This window comes from Cupressus sempervirens, chromosome 6 (assembly GCF_028749045.1).
Source record: "Cupressus sempervirens isolate cs-2001-9-10 chromosome 6, ASM2874904v1, whole genome shotgun sequence".
Taxonomy (NCBI): Eukaryota; Viridiplantae; Streptophyta; class Pinopsida; order Cupressales; family Cupressaceae; genus Cupressus; species Cupressus sempervirens.
This window is the reverse complement of record NC_143123.1, coordinates 117,968,174-117,987,823: the sequence shown is the minus strand read 5'-3', so window position 1 is coordinate 117,987,823 and position 19,650 is coordinate 117,968,174. Positions and strand designations below refer to the sequence as shown.

The 19,650-nt window shown below is 31.4% G+C and overlaps 1 pseudogene; it reads right to left on the bottom strand.

The window, feature by feature from the left end:
- Window positions 1-4,759: 4,759 nt before the first annotated feature.
- On the bottom strand, window positions 4,760-19,226 carry LOC149551501 (uncharacterized; annotated as a pseudogene).
- Window positions 19,227-19,650: the final 424 nt, after the last annotated feature.

Below are 19,650 nucleotides of genomic sequence, written 5' to 3'. Positions count from 1 at the left end.
AGGAAGCCTCTTAACTATAATCATCAAGAGATGATTTACTTAGTCACAACTTTGTTGAAATATACAAATAAAACATTTGGCTGCTACATGTTTTCCACGACAATAAACTATACAAGCACTTAGGATCTCTCATTACTTATAAGTGTTTCTATCAACAACCTTTATATTTTCTAACAACTTATATAGAGTCCTTAATTTATTGAATTGACTACCATATTCTACAAGGGAAAATATTTCAATATAGTTTGAGAAATGTTAAATCATTTAACATTGTGCTATGGGTAGGCTAACGAAAGATAGGTGATTTGATTTGATGCCCTCCTCTTATTTATCCATTTATTTGATCACTTATTTAGTCACTCGTCTTTTTCTAACCTTGTGATTTTACCTCGTGATCAAATTAGTCATTTATTTAGTCACTTCTACTTATAAATTGTAAAACTTTACTAGAATTTGATTACTTTCAATCATGTGACTAAAGTTTTTAGTTGTGTGACTAAAATTTTTAGTCACATAGTCATTTATTTTCCAAAATTCTACTAGTGATGGTCAATGTCCAAATTCATGTAAGTATAATGGGGAGTACATTGGTGAAAAATGTCATTGCTTTCTAGGATTTATTAGCAATGATTGTGGAACAAGAACTTGCCCTACATTGGGCATTGAACATGCAAATCAAATGGAGTCAGTGACTGTGAATTGGGTTTAATAGGAGCAGACTATTCAACTATCGGTTGTGATGAATAATGAAACCTACATGGAGGTGTTTGTGATTTTAGGTGCTTTGGTTATATAGGATATACTTGTCAAAGTAGAAGTGTTCTATTTTCAAATCTCTCAATCCATGGGGATGTCATGGTATGGGATGTAGGAGGTCAACATTGTGCTCCAAGAAAACCAAGTAGTCTACAATAGTTAGAAGAAGATGTTGTTATACCAAACTATAACATGATGATACCAGGTAGCCGCATGTTGTTTGGCATAACTAGATGTATATTGATTGAGAGCTTGCTTTTAGACACTCCTAGCATTCCATAATATTCTAAGGTTTCTATATGTTGCCTCTACATTAGATGCATATGATAAAGTATATGTTGCAATAGATAACAAATTAGATCTAGCAACATCTCAAAAGAGGCCACGAGGTATGAACATGAAAGGACTTCTCAATCAAGGGATCCTTCATTATCTAACCTAGGTCACCAAATTCATACACAATGCAGATAGTAGCGAGTTTTTGCAAAATATTGTGCCTATGGAATTCAATCATATTCCTATGTAGGCTTGAAAACTAAATAATATGTTTAGAGACCTATACATTAGGAAATTTTTATAAGCCTCCAAGTAGGAGTTAAAGGTAGTGAGATAAGAATATTTGTAGCGTGTTAAAATAAAACAATATATAGAGGAACATGAACTCCTCAATATATCAAGCAATTTGGGAAGCAAATGAGGTCCAAAATGTGTTCCTAATTCAATGCCCATTCTTATTGATGACCATCACAATGATAACACAACCTTTCATACTATAAATATTAATTATAGAGTTGGAAAGAATGCATTTTTTAACAACATGATTTTAACATCAGAAAAGATGAGGTGCATAGTTTAACTATTTTTACTTAACAATTATCAAGAAAATCATATGTATTTTTGAGAAATTGATGAACTTAAAAACATCAACACAAATATGATTTGAATCATGAATAATAAACCCATCTTTGATTGTAAAAAAAATTAAAGAAAAGTCACAAATTGGTGTTGTTCCTAATTTTATCATTGAAAAAAGTGCAATTTTGGAAAACATTGTTGACTGTGACAATCGACCCTATTCTCTCACTTCTTTTTAGTCTATTTGCATTAAAATTATAGGTTTGGCAAATTTCAATTCTTCCTTGTTGGTGGGATTTGTATGAGATTGACTCATGCATGCTATACATTTTGCTTTTTATTTTTGTATGATGATGGTCAAGGGCTTCTTTCCCTCACCATGACAGGTTGCCTATGCATTAAAACTATGGTTATGGGAATGAGAGTTTCTATTAATCAAGCTAAATCACTTATAAGCATGGAAATAGTTTGGTTTAACTTTTAAGGGATTGTGGGACTATGGTGTAATGCTGATGTGATTCCATGTGGCCACAATGAGAAGTGTAAAAAAGGCACAAAACTTTGTAGAAGGAAGGAGACAATCACAAGGTTTCAAATATCTATAGATTATAAGTGGCTTCTCTGCCTTTGTGCATCAACCCAAAAGCTTTACCAAGAGAACCATGGAAGATTGTCCAAAAGATGAAGCTTTACTAGGAGAAGCAGACATATTGTGGTTGCGAAATGCATAGATTTTATGGTCCTTCTCTCCGCTACTGACAACTCTTTTGTTATTTTAATAATGTTATCTTCTTTGATAATTGAGGACAACATGATCTGAGATCAACAGCCCTGCCCACTTGCCTGCACTCTCACTCAATCTATGTGGGCTTTCAGAAGAAGAAATCTGATGATTATTTTGGGTCACCCTTGCAATCTTATATCTCCATAAGGAAAAGGTTTGTGAGAATATCTAACTAGAACTCCTTGCAAAGTATGTAGTGAATCAACTCATCTTGTTATTAATTAGTTTGGAATAAGTTATGAGGTCTCAACTTTTTAGTTTTGTAGAAAATCACATCCATCAACGACCCAAGCCTTTTTTCTCTAACAATATTTAGTATGTTAGAGGAAAAGTGTGTTAAAAATATTATAAAGACACGTCTGGAAAATTTACCAAAGTGTCATCTCTAATTCCCCCAACCACCCAAAAATCTCAACCACTTGTTTTTAGCAACCACACGGTGAGAATGAGAGCCCAAAAGCTACATAAATATATTAATCAAATATATGGTAGAAGCTAGCCATACCCTCTCCATTTAAGTGCTTAATGTTGGCATTTTACATGCCTAGAGGTACAATATTATCCTTCCTCTCACGTAATCACCCCGTGCTTATCCAAGAATAGTGTAACCCTAATCGCATTTGAGCAACACAATTTGTGGCACCGATCTTTTCAGGATGGCTTCCTGTTAGCACTAATTTGTAGCACGAGTGCAAACTCCTGGCACATCTGTACAACATGCCCATTCCATGGCATTCACATATTCATTTAGTGTATCCTCAATCCTAAGCCAAGTGCCATATAAACATGTACATGCACAATGTATGTATACCAAAAAAACATGTATTTACATGCCCTTACCTATAACCCTTTGCCCATTCTCCACTCTCTTCAATTGTTGTTGTTGTTTGTCCTCTGCCCATTCTCTTTACTCCCTTTAATTGTAGTTGTTGTTTGTGATCTATTCTCTCACTATTTTGTACAAAATTTTGTCAAACAAGTAGAATATAAATCAATTTTATGGACAACTAGGGGATTTGGTCTCATAGATAATTACACCATTGAATGAGTCATCAATATCCAATATTATAAATTCTCCCAAGATGTGGAAGCATAGATAGAAAACTTGCATAGGTGAGAAATACCACACATTGTATTCACAAACTAATATGTGGCCACATGGCCTCACATTAGCATTACACCATAGTCCCACAATCCCTTAAAAGTTAAATCAAACTATTTCCATGTTATTTCCATGCTTATAAGTGATTTAGCTTGATTAATAGAAACTCTCATTCCCATAACCATAGTTTTAATGCATAGGCAACCTGTCACGGTGAGGGAAAGAAGCCCTTGACCATCATCATACAAAAATAAAAAGCAAAATGTATAGCATGCATGAGTCAATCCCATACAAATCCCACCAACAAGGAAGAATTGAAATTTTCCAAACCTATAATTTTAATGCAAATAGACTAAAAAGAAGTGAGAGAATAGGGTCAGTTGTCACAGTCAACAATGTTTTGCGAAATTGCACTTTTTTCAATGATAAAATTAGGAACAACACCAATTTGTGACTTTTCTTTAATTTTTCTACAATCAAAGATGGGTTTATTATTCATGATTCGAATCATATTTGTGTTTATGTTTTTAAGTTCATCAATTTCTCAAAAATACATATGATTTTCTTGATAATTGTTAAGTAAAAATAGTTAAACTATGCACCTCATCTCTTCTGATGTTAACATCATGTTGTTAAAAAATGCATTCTTTCCAACTCTGTAATTAATATTTATAGTATGAAAGGTTGTGTTATCATAGTGATGGTCATCAATAAGAATGGGCATTGAATTAGGAACACATTTTGGTCTTCATTTGCTTCCCAAATTGCTTGATATATTGAGGAGTTCATGTTCCTCTATATATTGTTTTATTTCAACACGCTACAAATATTCTTATCTCACTACCTTTAACTCCTACTTGTTACTCAATTACCAATTAAAGCTATAGAATAGGAAGGTAGGTTTTGTTAGTACTTGGTTAATACAAATTTCAGCATAAATGTGAATATAGTAGCACTTGGAGGCTTATAAGATTTTCCTAATGTATAGGTCTCTAAACATATTATTTAGTTTTCAAGCCTACATAGGAATATGATTGAATTCCATAGGCACAATATTTTGCAAAAACTCACTACTATCTGCATTGTGTGTGAATTTAGTGACCTTGGTTAGATAATGAAGGATTCCTTGATTGAGAAGTCCTTTCATGTTCATTCCTTGTGGCCTCTTTTGAGATGTTGCTAAATCTAATTTGTTATCTATTGCAATATATACTTTATCATATGCATTTGATGTAGAGGCAACATATAGAAACCTTAGAATATTATGGAATGCTAGGAGTGTCTGAAAGCAAGCTCTCAATCAATATACATCTAGTTATGCCAAACAACATGTGGCTACCTGGTATCATCATGTTATAGTTTGGCATAACAACATCTTCTTCTAACTATTGTAGACTACTTGGTTTTCTTGGAGCACAATGTTGACCTCCTACATCCCATACCATGACATCCCCATGGGTTGAGAGATTTGAAAATAGAACACTTCTACTTTGACAAGTATATCATGCATAACCAAAGCACCTAAAATCACAAACATCATTATCACAAACACCTCCATGTAGGTTTCATTATTCATCACAACCAATAGTTGAATAGTCTACTCCTATTAAACCCAATTCACAGTCACTGACTCCATTTGATATGCATGTTCAATGCCCAATGTAGGGCAAGTTCTTGTTCCACAATCATTGCTAATAAATCCTAGAAAGTAGTGACATTTTCCACCAATGTACTCCCCATTATACTTACATGAATTTGGGCATTGACCATCACTAGTAGAATTTTGGAAAATAAATGACTATGTGACTAAAAAATTTAGTCACACAACTAAAAACTTTAGTCACGTGATTGAAAGTAATCAAATTCTAGTAAAGTTTTACAATTTATAAGTAGAAGTGACTAAATAAATGACTAATTTGATCACGAGGTAAAATCACAAGGTTAGAAAAAGACGAGTGACTAAATAAGTGATCAAATAAATGGATAAATAATTGGTCACTAATAATTAGTCACCCCAAAAAATGACTAAATGAATGATCGATGATTTTTTTATCTTATTAATACATTCTAATGAATGATACTTAATTTTTGTAATTGACAAGTATAAATGGCTATTATTCATATAATATCTCTTCTTTTAAATTTAATCATAATGCATCTAGAGCTTAATTTCCTTCATAGGAACCCTACCTAAGAAGGCCATTTGGCCACCTGGGTTGTTTGGTGTACAAAAAGCACCTATTGCACTCAATAATGAACTCACAAGGACAACAAGAAATAATAAACTCAGACAGATGTTGAATGAGGATAAACTCAAAAAGACACTAATTGATAATGAACTAAAAAAGACACCAACTAATGACAAATTGTCTCAAAATTGATTTGTGAGTACCCAAGCAACTATTACAAAAGAACGAAAACCCTCTCCTTTAATTAAGTACATTAAAAAAAACAACTCCCTTTTTTGATGAATCTCCTCAAAAGGGTCTCAAAAAATAAAATCACATTTCAATTCTCTTTCAAAGCAAAAAAATGCATTTCCCATTGTGTATTTAAAAAGTTAATATTTACCTATTTTTTATAGTACATGAATTGACAAATGGTAATTACACCATCATAATGAAAAATATAAATTTACCATGTTTTAAGAATATTAAGTAATATAAAAATATATTTAATAATTGTAAATCTTAGTTTCCATTTACAAAGTAATTAAGCCGAGAGGCTTTCTATAGTGGTAGCAATCTTCAATATAAACATTTTCCATTTTGAAAAAAAATTGACATGCATTTACATGTCAAAAAAACAAAATAGAAATAGACTAAATATAATTAAAATTGTGAAAATTACAAAGAAGAAATGGAAGTAAAAATGAGGCAGATCAAGAGTCTCAAATCATTTCGTCACACCTCTTAGACTCACATAAATATGTGATGAAAAATATGGGATTATGAAAATAGGCGCCTCGAGAAGGATATCTCTCAACTTATTATATATATATATATATATATATATATATATATATATATATATATATATATATATATATATATATATATATATATATATATATATATATATATATATATATATATATATATATATATATATATATATATATATATATATATATATATAAGTAAATGGAGTACATAAACTATGAAGTATAGAAAAAGGGATTTGGATAATAGATATTTTGTCAAGTGACAATCAATTATTACCTTTTAGCTTGCATTTAAACATCATTAACTAGATGCTTGTCATTAAGAATTTTCAACAAAACTTGATGCAAATTTGAAAATATGCCTTTCTTAACTATGCATGCACACCTTTACATGTTTCAATATTTATTTTGAATTATAAATAAATGGAATAATAATTACATTTAATCAATATTTATTAGTTTTAATTTTTTTTTTAAAATTATATATATATAAAACAAAATCATATAAACACATTACCTTAATAAATTTATATTTAAACTAAAAATATAGAAAGGTAACATATAATGAGAAAACATTCTCTTAAACACAAAATTTCCCTATTCCTTAGTTTGTAATTTTAGTGATTTTGGAAACCAAGTCAAAAGTTTTCATCATTCTGTGAAGTTTCTTAGATGTTTTTTTAATGCACATCATACCTCCATTGTTAATTTCTCCAAGCTATACATCTTTCTTCCTCAATTTCTAGACTCTCGCATCACAACCATGGCGAGAACTCCCATAATTCTTATCAGAGAAGCACTCAAAAATCCCTAGATTAGTCTCGACAGGTAGCAGAGAAGCACTGGAAAAAGCCCTAGATCGGGCTTGACAAGTACACTAGCAAGCTATTTCAACATACATAAATTCTTCTAGGAATCCATCCTAATGTCATGATGTCATCCCCTTCAGCTACATACCCACCATATCAATACCCTCTATATTCTGCCGCCTCATTTTCCTTTCCATCCCAATAGTAGCAATAGTAGTATCTCTACCATTATAACCCTAGCCTTAGCTCACTGAATCCTCACCCTTATACTAGCTTGCCAAACCAATCTGGTTAACACAACTCTCTATACCACTTTTTCCCTCCCCCATTACAAATCCTCCTTTGGATCTTGCACACTTAATGACCCTTCTTAGTACCCTCAATTTAGACATTAACAACATAAACAACAGTAATGTGCCTTTATTATTTTCATTTTCGTTTCCTTTGCAATGAAATATTGAGTTTTCATTGGACGCCCTGAGCACTACCCACAGTCTCATGGTCACTAACTTTGTTTCTCCCTCAATATTTGTGTCCACCATTCCTACGACTCTACCATAGCCCCCACCTAGCAGGCTTCCCAATAGTAAGCTTTCTCATGTTTGGAATTTTGTGGGAAAGCATGTAGTACATAATATTGATTATCACTTGCATGGGGTGGTGAAGCCTCAATTTGAGGTTTGGTCTATTAAGAAGCATAGTTTTAATCCATTTCTTTTAGTCAGATGACAAATTGCAGTCAACCAAACCTACATTTTCTATGGATTATGAGTAGGGACCATTAGGATTCTTAATTCTAGTTCTGCATTGCAAGTGCTACTTTGCAGCCACAACAAGGTACTCTTGATTTTTTATGATTTCTTAATTTTATTTGTAAGTTAATTATATCACTCTACATGCTATTTGCTATGAAATTTCAAACACGTTAGTAGATCTTTGGTTTGCAACAACACTCAAGTAAAGTTGCACAAAAAATCCTTCCTATATAGTTTGTTTTATCACCTAGTCACTATAACTTCAAGCATAAAATAATGTAGACTTTTGCAGCAATTTGTATGTCCAAATCCGTGAAAATTGCAGCATATGGTTAAATATTAAGTGATCCACAATAGTAAAATTTAGGACTTACTCAATCTTGATGACTTCAACTGGTAAATATTTGAATCTTTTATAACATATTCTAGGTATAAATCCTTGAAATAAAATTTAAATATGAGCAGCCTATGATATCCTATTTTAGGAATTACTCAAGTATATAGTGATTAAGAGCTGATTAAATGGATAAGGAAAATATTTACATATAGAAATCATAATCCCTAATACAAATTTAGAAAGTATAGGGATCTTGAAAGTACTTACTAGGTAATCAGTTCATGTTTCTTCTTCATGGTTATCATGAGCAATACTCACACACCCATTTGAGGGAATGTTTTTTGACATGGCGCAATGCTAAAGGCAACAATTATTAATTTCATGTATTCTCAGCATACAACAATAATTGTGAAGCAATGAAGAAACTTGAGTTGCAATGGTGGCAACTAAAGTTTTCTGAGTTGTAGATTCTGGTTTGGGGATGGATTCGAGTTCAGGGTTTGGACAATTTTTTTTCCCATTTGTGTTCATGGGTGGGTTTGTGAGTATATCTATATGCATTACAATGCAAATGAAGGACCCTATTCGGACCCGCAGTGAACCTAGGCGCAAACTCGAGCCCGTGCAAACCAAGACTCGAATCTATACATTAGGGTTCGAACCCGATAACTAAGAAAGTTTTCTATGATAGAAAATGTATTGCCGCATTGAGGCAAGTGGTGAAGCATATGGGTCCTTTGTTTGGGAAAATTCACTGATCTTTGTGATTCTTGTGGATTTGCCTTTGAGAAAATGATATTTTGTGAAATATTTCTCTTAGATGATGATGGTTGGAGGACTTGCAAGATGTGTTAAAAGCTTGCTCAACGTGGGTGCATTTCTTCTTTCAATTTATTCATGCATTTTGATGATGAAAGGATTGAATGTAGCCTCTGTGCTAGAAAGAGTGGTAGCCATATCTTGGATGGTCAACCTTCAAAATTTGGGAATGAGGCATCTCCCAATAGATTTTCAAACTGTGGAGTAAATGAAAACATGTCTACAAACACTATTGTATATGTAAGCCTATATCATCATGGGAAGCAAAAAAAATATTCAATGAAGGAGGAGCTTATCTCTCAGTTCAGTCATTTAGATGCAGATTATACATAGTATAAAATTGATGGTACTTGATGCAAATCAAAATAAAGAAAACTTTTCCAATCATTATTTCCTGGGTATAAAATGAAGATCCATAACCTTGGTATAAAAAGGAAAAGGTTATGGACAGATAGAGAAGATGAATTAGATTTGAAAGTAACATGGGACAAAGCTTAAGACTTATTTAACCCTCCTTTAGTAGTAACCCCAAGTGTTGTTGTCATTGAAGTGCTTTAGTTTGAAGAGTACAAGGAACCTCCAATATTTGGAAAGAGAACAAGTTTTCATAAGAAGCAACATAGGTTTCCCTTGTATGGACCTTCTAAAATGAGATTTGGAGATCTAGAACTTTTCCTGCAAGACAAAAAGAGGAAAATGGTTTCTCAAAGTCACGTAGACATTGGGATCTTTTCTGGTTTGGGTGTATTAGACACTGCCACTCTTGTGGACAATATGGCATCATCTTTCTTGACTAGTCCCACAAAAAGCACCCTTGACATAGACTAGGATGCATGTGTATTGTTTGTACTCAACCTCCTAGTGGAACAGGGCCCAAACATGAATCGTGTTGCACCTAGATTGTTTTTATTATTGTCAAACACAGATTCAAGACACTTGTGACACAACATCACAAAGAAATAGACAATGCAGTCAAGAAGCACAATTTTTTGAATTGGCCAAAAGATGTCCACAATTTTAAGACAAAGGAATCTGATATGCAATCTAACTTTATGAATGAACTCATTTGGGAAACTCTAGCTTCAATATGCAAGAATGGGCTTACAAATTCTCATGTTTATTGACAAAATTAAGTTATTTTTCCTTCAAATCTAAACTTACATGCTTCATGTAAGTACAGTGGAATTGTGGAAGAAGAATATTCACTTAGTAAAGTGTGAATAGATTCAAATAATCGACCAAGCAATGAGAAAAAATCACTTGAAATTGGTCTAGAAAGAATATATTTGCTTCTCAATAATTACTATTTGACTCTTGATATGTGCATCAAGAAACATGAACTTCTAAGTTTAATATACCCTCCATAGATAAGTAATACATTGGGATTTCAACAAAGTTCAAGTGAAGGAAGACTTGAGCAAGCTTCCAATTTTTAGATTGAAGATGGTATCAAGAGAGAAGAGTTCATTTCCAATAGGACTGAAAATTATTACATATAGATCTCTATTTAGATAAATTTACAAGATCCACCTCCATTTGTGGAATGCATTTCTAGTCTATGCAACTTAGCAAGGAGGCTCTACATTTGGGTTTTACAAAATCTAGCAACAATAGTATCTATTATAATAATAGTTTGTAAGATAATACTTTGTTAGTGTGGGCTTACAACTGGTTCCTTGAGATCGCTATTTTCCTTAGAATGGCTACTCTATAACATGATAATTTTTGTGGTCATGAAAGAGATTATTGATGATCATTTGATTTTTCCATTCTATTGTCTTCAAACACATCATGAAAAAATGAGCTACTGGATTACATCCTTTTTTGGCTATAACATGCCTTACTATATTTTTATTGCTTTTAATTTCCTTTGGCATGGTTTAACCTCTTTTTGGAACTCATTTATGGTATGTTGAGGCACTGGGTTATCCTAGAAGCTCCAAATAATGTGCATTTTACATTTTAAAATGTATAGTTTTGGACTGCAGTTCTAAAGATGTCATTTGAAAGAAATTTATCGAATTCTTTCCCATAAATTATTTTCTTTCTTTGCTCTTTATTTTTTCAAGACTTGATTAAATACTTGTAAGTCATGTTTTACAAGGTGAATTAATCCAGTTCAAGGCCCTTCTATTTTCTAGTTGTGCTTCATTTATGTAGCTCATGTGTTATCAATGTTCTTTGGTTTCAAATAAAATATAATAATTTCACATGAAAATAAGAGTTAATTAAATGGGGCTTTCATTGAACATTTTAGTTTTAAATCTTTGTAGATGATACTTATAGTAAGGAGAAATGTGTCACTATTCACATACTATCTATAGTCTAAGTAGTCTTAATGCTTTTGTTTCCATTTACTTTGCTTATTCTCTGTTTGCTCTGATGCTTGCCTACTAAACTAGTTTCCAACTTTACACTAAGATTTCTATCACTCTCTTTGGTTTGGTTGCAAATAGAGCTTGGACTCCTTATCTCATCTTTTATATGGAATATCTCATAGTCCAGTTAGCCTTTAGAGGGCAGTATTGTGTAAAGAAAGATAAAACTAGATAATATCCAATAGATCTATAGATTTGTTCATATATTTACTAGAAAAAAAGAGACACGTCTATGTGGAATAACAATGTTATTGATTATATGGAACATTTGATGCAATTAAGGCATCTTTTTCCTTATTTCACATGAATTTGCCAGTGAATTAATGACAAGCACAAATTTAATTATAGGTAACAAATAGCACAAGAATTAAAGAGATGTAGCAATATGGGTACTTTAGAATTATGCATATAGATCTAAATTTTCTATTTCAATTTCTATAATAATATATTTGTTACCTAATACACTTTAGTCAATGGCTATAAAGGTGGATAATCAAATTCCTTGGTTGCTTTAAATCAATCCTTGGGATTTTATTCAATAAATCCAATCATATATATCAGGGAATTATAACTTATATCAAACTACAAATAGTAGATCATTTTATGCCTAATTAAGTGTTATAGTAGCTTTTAAGTGTGCCAAAAATCATACCATGGACCCAAAAAAATTATTTTGCTGAGGATTGAATGATTGGTTTTGTAGGCTAATGTTTGTCTTGTATATCAAATTCTTAAAAAGGGGGACTGAAAGAGGATAATATTTTTGTTTTCATGTATGATGACATAGAAAATAATATTTGTAATCCTCAATTGTGGATTACATCAATCATCCTGAAGGTCAAGGTTTGTATGCAAGCATCCCTCAAGTGAATCTACTTTTACAAGTTTACTTTATTTTTCTTTTTCTTAAGTTTGTCTCATAAGTCTACCCATGTGACCTCATAATCATGATTGCTCTTTTCTTTATGAGACTATCTTCCAAGGTTTGCCCATTTGACTTACATATGGTATCATTTAAGATTGCATTTTCTCTAATTGTTTGTTTTCATTTCATTCAGGACTACACAGGAAGGGATGTGAACATAGAGAACTTGTTCATTGTAATCCTCAGAGATAAGGACTTTGTAGAAAGTGAGAGTGGGAAGGTCATTAATAGTGGCCCTAATGCCCATATCTTATTTTTCTATAGTGACCATGGAGGACTAGGGGTTCTTGGCAGGTTTATTACTTCCTAGTTCACTAAGTCAAATCATGTTATGTTTACAACTTTGCTCTCATACTATTTCTTAGTCTTTTGATTCAAAACATGCAAACTTTATGAGGCTTCCAAGAGCTTGGTTAGAAAGCAATTGAAAAAAAAAAAAAATCATGAGTACAACTACATGAAAAGGGAAAAAGGTGCACTTGGAAAATAACTACATAGTATAAGTTAATGAAGTGATCATTCTTAAGCTCTCCACCTTTAGAAAAAGTATAATTTTCTAGTTGTCTATTTGTGGGGTCTAATAACATGATTGGATCTAAATTTCTAAGGTACCAAACAAATGAAAAGGGTGACATGCAACGAATCTTTTCCATTTTTTTTGATGTGATCACAGAATGAGTTGTGCTCTCAAAACAAGAAAAATGTCCTCTTAGAATTAATAACAAAAAAGACTTTGATGAGGGCACTTCAGAGTGTTATTTTAAATTAGTTGTTATGCAAATTAATATAAGATGAATTATAACTTAAACTAAAAATAGGATGGCCTCTATGGTCCTAATCTTAGAAAGAAAAAGTAACTGATGAGCAATCAAATCCTTATAATTGTTATAAAACGAGAATTCAAATGATTATATAAGTTGATTGAACATATAAAAAATTATATAACTATTATTTGGAGTCTAAAACATAGTTTATCTCTAGTGATTTATTTCCTACTCCGTTCTCTGCTAAAGGGTTTGATTTTTTTTTCTTTCATAAAATCAAAAAAATGCTTGGTACAAGTCTTTGTAATGTTTTTATCCATGACTTAGACTATATATGCAATTTTGAAAGATTAATCTTGCCAAATAAAATCTCTATAATATTGGTGTTCCATTTTAAGTTTGATGCCCTTGGAGACCTACTTATGTAATTGGTGCAGTGACTTATGGGAATGCTTTCAGGTGCTTTTTTTTGCAATAGATTTTGTAGATTTCTTAAAGAAGAAGCATGCCACTAGATCCTACATAGAAATCAGTGTGTTATTCTAGCTGACACTAAATTTTTGGCTACACTCCCTTAGTAATAGAGTTTAGATTGGATGCATATGCTTTGCTCCAGAAGTTATTTCATGTATTATATTTTCTTTGCTACAACCATCCAACACAACTATCAAATGGTTAGTGTTTCTATCCATTTACATTATGTCCTCTAAAAAATACATAATACCTTCCAAACAAAGCAAATTAATTTCTAGTAAATGAATCTTCTAGCCTTTAGAGCTTTATTTAGAGAATTTTTTTGTCTCTATTGTCTTTTTCTTGAAAATTAATGAAAGGCATTTCATCATTTAGGTAATTTATATCTAAGCATATGATAGTGGAAGCATTGTCGAAGGTTTACTACAAGAGGGGACAAACATATATGTCACTATAGAATCAAATTCAATAGAAAGTAGTTGGGGCACATACTATCCTGGAATGGATCCATCTCCTCCCTCTGGATACTACATGTACCTCCAAGATCTATACATTGTAGCTTGGATGGAATACAGGTTTGCTATAATATTTTATAAAAAATCCAATTAAATATTCACTTGCAATTTCTTTACTGAATATTTTGGCTAGTTTCTTGAGTAGTTTTCAGTTTTATTTTTTCTTAAGTAGGTTGGGAGGAGCCAATTGGATATTAGAGAGGAATAGAGTGGCGATTATGTGGGGTCGAATAACATTCAACAAATGAGGAAGGTTTGCAAGTGGAAAAAAGAGAATTTTAGTGATTGCAAGTTGAGTGTTGGAAGATTGATTGAATTCTCCTTCTTATAAGATTATTTGATCAACTCTTGGAGCTACGTCTATTGAGTGTTTTATTTGGAAAAAATCTTGCATTATAATCTTTGGTATGAGCATTTGATTTCCAGTATATTTATCTCATCCTATTAGTCTTGAACTCCTTGCACAGACTTGATATATACACTATCCCCAATGGAGATGTATGGAGGTTCAAATTGTCATAATATATTCTGTAAAAATATATTAACTCCAACAATCGTCTCCATGTTTTCACATCTCCATAATGATAGATAGCTAAGTCACGAGTCTTAGGATCAAGAATTATTTCAAGTAAACAATATTATTATGTAATGTTGAAATTGTTCTCTAAGTTATCTTTAGAATTAGTGATTAGAATTTGAAGAAAGACCTTCTCTTACTATGCTATTAATCCCAAGACATACAAGTGCATATGTTAGCAATAACTAGATTAATATATAAGTTTGCACCGTGAAAGTATGAACTCACACATTGTTTTCTGTAGAATTGAATATTATTGAATATTAATGCTAATGTTATTTATTATTTACTTAGAGGCTTAACCATATAATCTAAGTTTAAAAGTATAACCACTTTCTAAATCCTAAGTGAGCTTTATATCTTCTTTCTAAATAAAGTATTATCCTTTCTTTCTTATTAGTAAGATTCTAAGAATCTATCCCATTAATGAGATATTTTATATCTTTCAAATAAGATGTTATTTTTTACTTTATCTTAGTATAAGAACTTGTAATTTATAATAGTTAAAAACAAATTTAGATAAATAGATAATATATGTTTAGTTGTTAGGAGAATATAGAGTATTAATTTTCTATAATGTAGAATGAGACTTGGACTAATTTTGGTTAAGAACTAAATTAATCTAGTTAGAAATAGAATGTGAATTGTTTTATAAATTAAATGTTAATTAAGTTAGAAGGGCTAATTAGACTATATATCTATATATATTTAATTTGGTTATTGATATTTACTCTGAAGTTGGGATTTGTTATATAAATTTATTAGATAAAAATAATATCCAAATTATAATCGATTTAATGATCTATAATATTTTTTATTTAATTATACTAATTTTTTTAGCATTAGAAGATTTAGAGAAAAACTCATTCCTCATAAGAAGGAAGATGTAAAAATCCTAGAGATTATTTAGTGCTACTACTTAGAAAATTAGTAATAGTTGATACATCATATTTATATTGAATTTAAAATTATATGGTTGATCCCTTAAAAATTTCCTAAAATGTCTTTGGGATGAATTGTCTCAGTCCTATAAAATGTTTCTTGGCCTTTACCATAATTTAAAATTTCACCTATTCCTTTTCGTTGATTGCACCTTTCCATGTCTGTTAACAACTCTAATTACCTTTGTTGTTTATTATTAGTTTGTTCACTTCTTATTTTCACTTGATTGCTAACTTAAGATTGCTTCCTTTGACTTTTTTATTCTTAGTCGTTGCTACATGAATTGCAATTATTTTCGTTCATGATAAGAGTTTCTTATTGAGGCGGTGGTATGACAATGTTTTCAGTCCCTTGTTGTAAGTTAAACGGATTTGATTTGATGTCATTTTCCTCTTGAATGTTGATTTTTGCTCTTTCAATGAGTGCTTATGCTAATTAGTTTGATCTGAATATTTGATTGCCGAAGAATAATATCAATGGATTATTATCCTTCTTTTTCTTCTATGCTTTATCTCCGTCCAACATATTGATTAGAAATTCTATGTCCATGGGCTTAGAATATTGGTAAAGAAAATATTTTAAGGTTAAGCAATTAGAAGAGAAGAAAAAATATTTCTTCCTTTTTGTTGTTTGGAGAATGGAGATAGATAGTGGAATATAAATTGATTCTTTTAGCAAGAATTTTCAGAGTAGAGATGGCAAAGTTCCATTGTCTCTTGCAGAAACAACTGGTAAAGTTGTCACTTGCAAAGGTAAGATATCATCTTTCATTTTGAAATCTATATTTCTTGTTAATTTTCTTTTAGAGTAAATAATTAATAATTATTTATTTATTCTTTTACTTAAGCTTACTTAGGTTAATGCATGTAGTTAATAGCTGTAGTGATGAGTTGTTGACAACACGAGAGTTTGTTCCCTTCTAGCATGTTCCACCTTTTTGTGGACATGTGCTTAGTTTTCAACCTTATCTTCTACCACTTTCCAACTTGTTCTACAAGTTTCCTTGAGACCTTTATATTCGGTCTCTCTCTCATTGTAAATTAATTCATTCATATAACAATTTCATTTTCCTATTGTGAAATATTTTCTCTTGCATTGTTCGCTTCAAGCTCTTGCTCCTTTGGTTTCTCTTCAGCAAGCTATTTGCATGTAGGTGATCTTTGCGCACTGCGGAGTTGGATTTCATCAACTCCTACATTTTCATGCTTCAAGATTCATGGGTTTTCTAACAAATTAGTCCTATTGTTGTTCTTTCTCTGGATTGTTTAGTTGTGGTAGCATGGAGGGATAAGGAGTTATTGGTAATACAAGATGTTTAGGTTGAGACTTTTTTAATGGTCCCTAATATTCTCAATAGCCTAATAATGATTTAACCAAGGTTCTGAATCTTGTCTTGGCAAAGCTTACATTTCTTGAACCTTTTTTTTTAATTTTTATTTTTAATGAACCCTATTTACACCTTCTAACCATGTTGAATGAAATTCAAAATTTTGTTCATACAAAGTGTAAATATGAAGTTAATATTTTCTTTTTTTGATTATATTTACTATTCTGCCACATATAGTTCCAAAGTCTTCGACAAAATTAATTGAGCCAAAGGTTCAATAGATGTTATTCAACACATTCACATCTCAATTGTTGTAATGGGTTTGGACTTGTCTAACAATGGAATTACAGGGACAAGGAATTTGGTTGCATTGTCATTCTTGGAGTTGAAGCATGTTGGATCAATTTTTTTGGTAGTCTTTTGTTTTTTCCTCACAAAAATTTCCTCCCAAAAAATAACCTCTTAGGTCATGGTAGGAATTGGCACAATTCAACATGTCCTCTATACATCCATTGTACATGACTTTTGCATGCTCTTGACATTGGTATTATAATGGTGATTACATTTCGTCATTACAACAAGTGACTCTATTTTTTGCAATGCATGCAAGCTAGTCTCAATTATTGCAGAGACTATGAAAAGAAAAAAATGTTGGTTTGATGTGACTTTATAATGGGGTTTGATGTTTTTATTTATTGCTAAGGCTTATTTTCTTGACATAAATTGCATAATCATTTGTATCTTTTTCTAAGAAGTTAACACAAGAAACAATACTTGTGTGTAGCCAAAGTGCTGCAAATTATATTTTATAAGAGTCTATCACTAAAATAATTTAGAGAAGCATAATTGAGATGAAATATAATTTTAAAATGCTCGAACAGAAGAATTTAAAATTGTTGAATTCTTATTGATAAAGATTTAGATTATTGATTTTCATAATAACTAAAATTTATGTTGTTTGAGAAAAGTCTATCATGTTACAATGACCATGATCATGGTAGATCTAATGTTGGGAAGAAAACTTTGTCAATTTTTTGCATTATTCTTTAAAGGGTACTAGCTCAATAGAAGAGCACCTATTTTATAAGTAGGAGGATGGTGGTTCAGTTCCATTGTGCCTTAATATGACTAAATTAATGATTAAATAAACTACCACATAAAATACTAAATATATTACCAAATATACTACCATATATACTACCAAATATACTACCATATATACTACCATATATACTACCCAAAAAACTACCAAGTATACAACCAAATCAACTACCAAATAAATTACTGAAATTACCAAATAAACTACCAAGTAACAACAATAAATGACTAAATCAATGATTAAAATAGTTTTGTCATAAATTTGGTTCAGAGATAAATGTCTGCTAATAAATTACCATTGGTCACGAGATCAAAATTAGTCACATATCTACAATTTTTAGTAGTTTATTTAGTAATATATTGTTGTTTTTGTATTAGTGCATGTAGGGCCAAAGAATTATCCCCACAAAGCTCATTATAAGGGGGCCATAACAACTTCCCATTAAAACCAGTAAAGAGTATTGCTCCTCCAAATTTTGGATGCTTTCCATATACCATCAACAATAATTTCCAATGTTTTGTTTCGACATTGATGCTGATAACAACCATTTTCTTGTGTTAGAGTCCCTCAAACAAAGCCTGCTCAAACCAAGGATGTTGCCATGCACCTGGAATAAGGTCCATACATTTCTCTTGGCATATAGTCATGTGTTCATGCATTGTTTTTATCAGTGCATGAACCATTAGAATATGCTACAAAATATGTACAATAATTTGCCAATGAAGATTGCCTACCTTTATTGGGCTGAGGAAAGTAGCATTCCCATTGTGGAAAATTACCACTATAGCTTACAATAGGACAATAACTTTCAACCTCCCTCTTATAAGTACATCTTGAAGAATGTGAATAATTACAATGGCAAGCCACATTCCACTAATTACAGGGAGAACTAACAAAATCATCTCCTTATGTTGGCCCTAATCAAGTTGTTTGGACATACTGTATTTTTCTTGATACAAACCACTATCATCCAAAAGAGCAAGTGTAATTGGTGAAACAATAGAGCTTGTGTCAATAGAACCAGTCATTATCTCATAAAAATTTATCTTCTCCAATGTGATCATGTATCATAAGGTTAGGCTTTGTATTCTTGAAGTCTTGAAAATTTCTAGACTATGCTTCAAAATTTCCATTTCTCAATTGATTGTTTTTTATTAGATAAACAGGTTTTACAGGGAACTTGCAACCCAATAGTTAAAACATAAAAGGCTGATAATAAGCGTGAAGGCCCAGCCAAAAAAGTATAAGTTCAATTTCTCAATTGATTGTTATAATCAACTATTTCATCATTAAAAAGTATTCATAAAAAAGTATCTTCTCCAATGTGATCCTGCATCATAAGCTTAGGCTTTGTATTCTTGAAGTCTTGAAAATTTCCAGACTATGCTTCAAAAATTCCATTTCTCAATTGATTGTTATAATCAACTATTTCATCATCTTGGCCAACTGAGTGACAAAAAGTTTTCCTACTCCTTGAATTATTTTCAT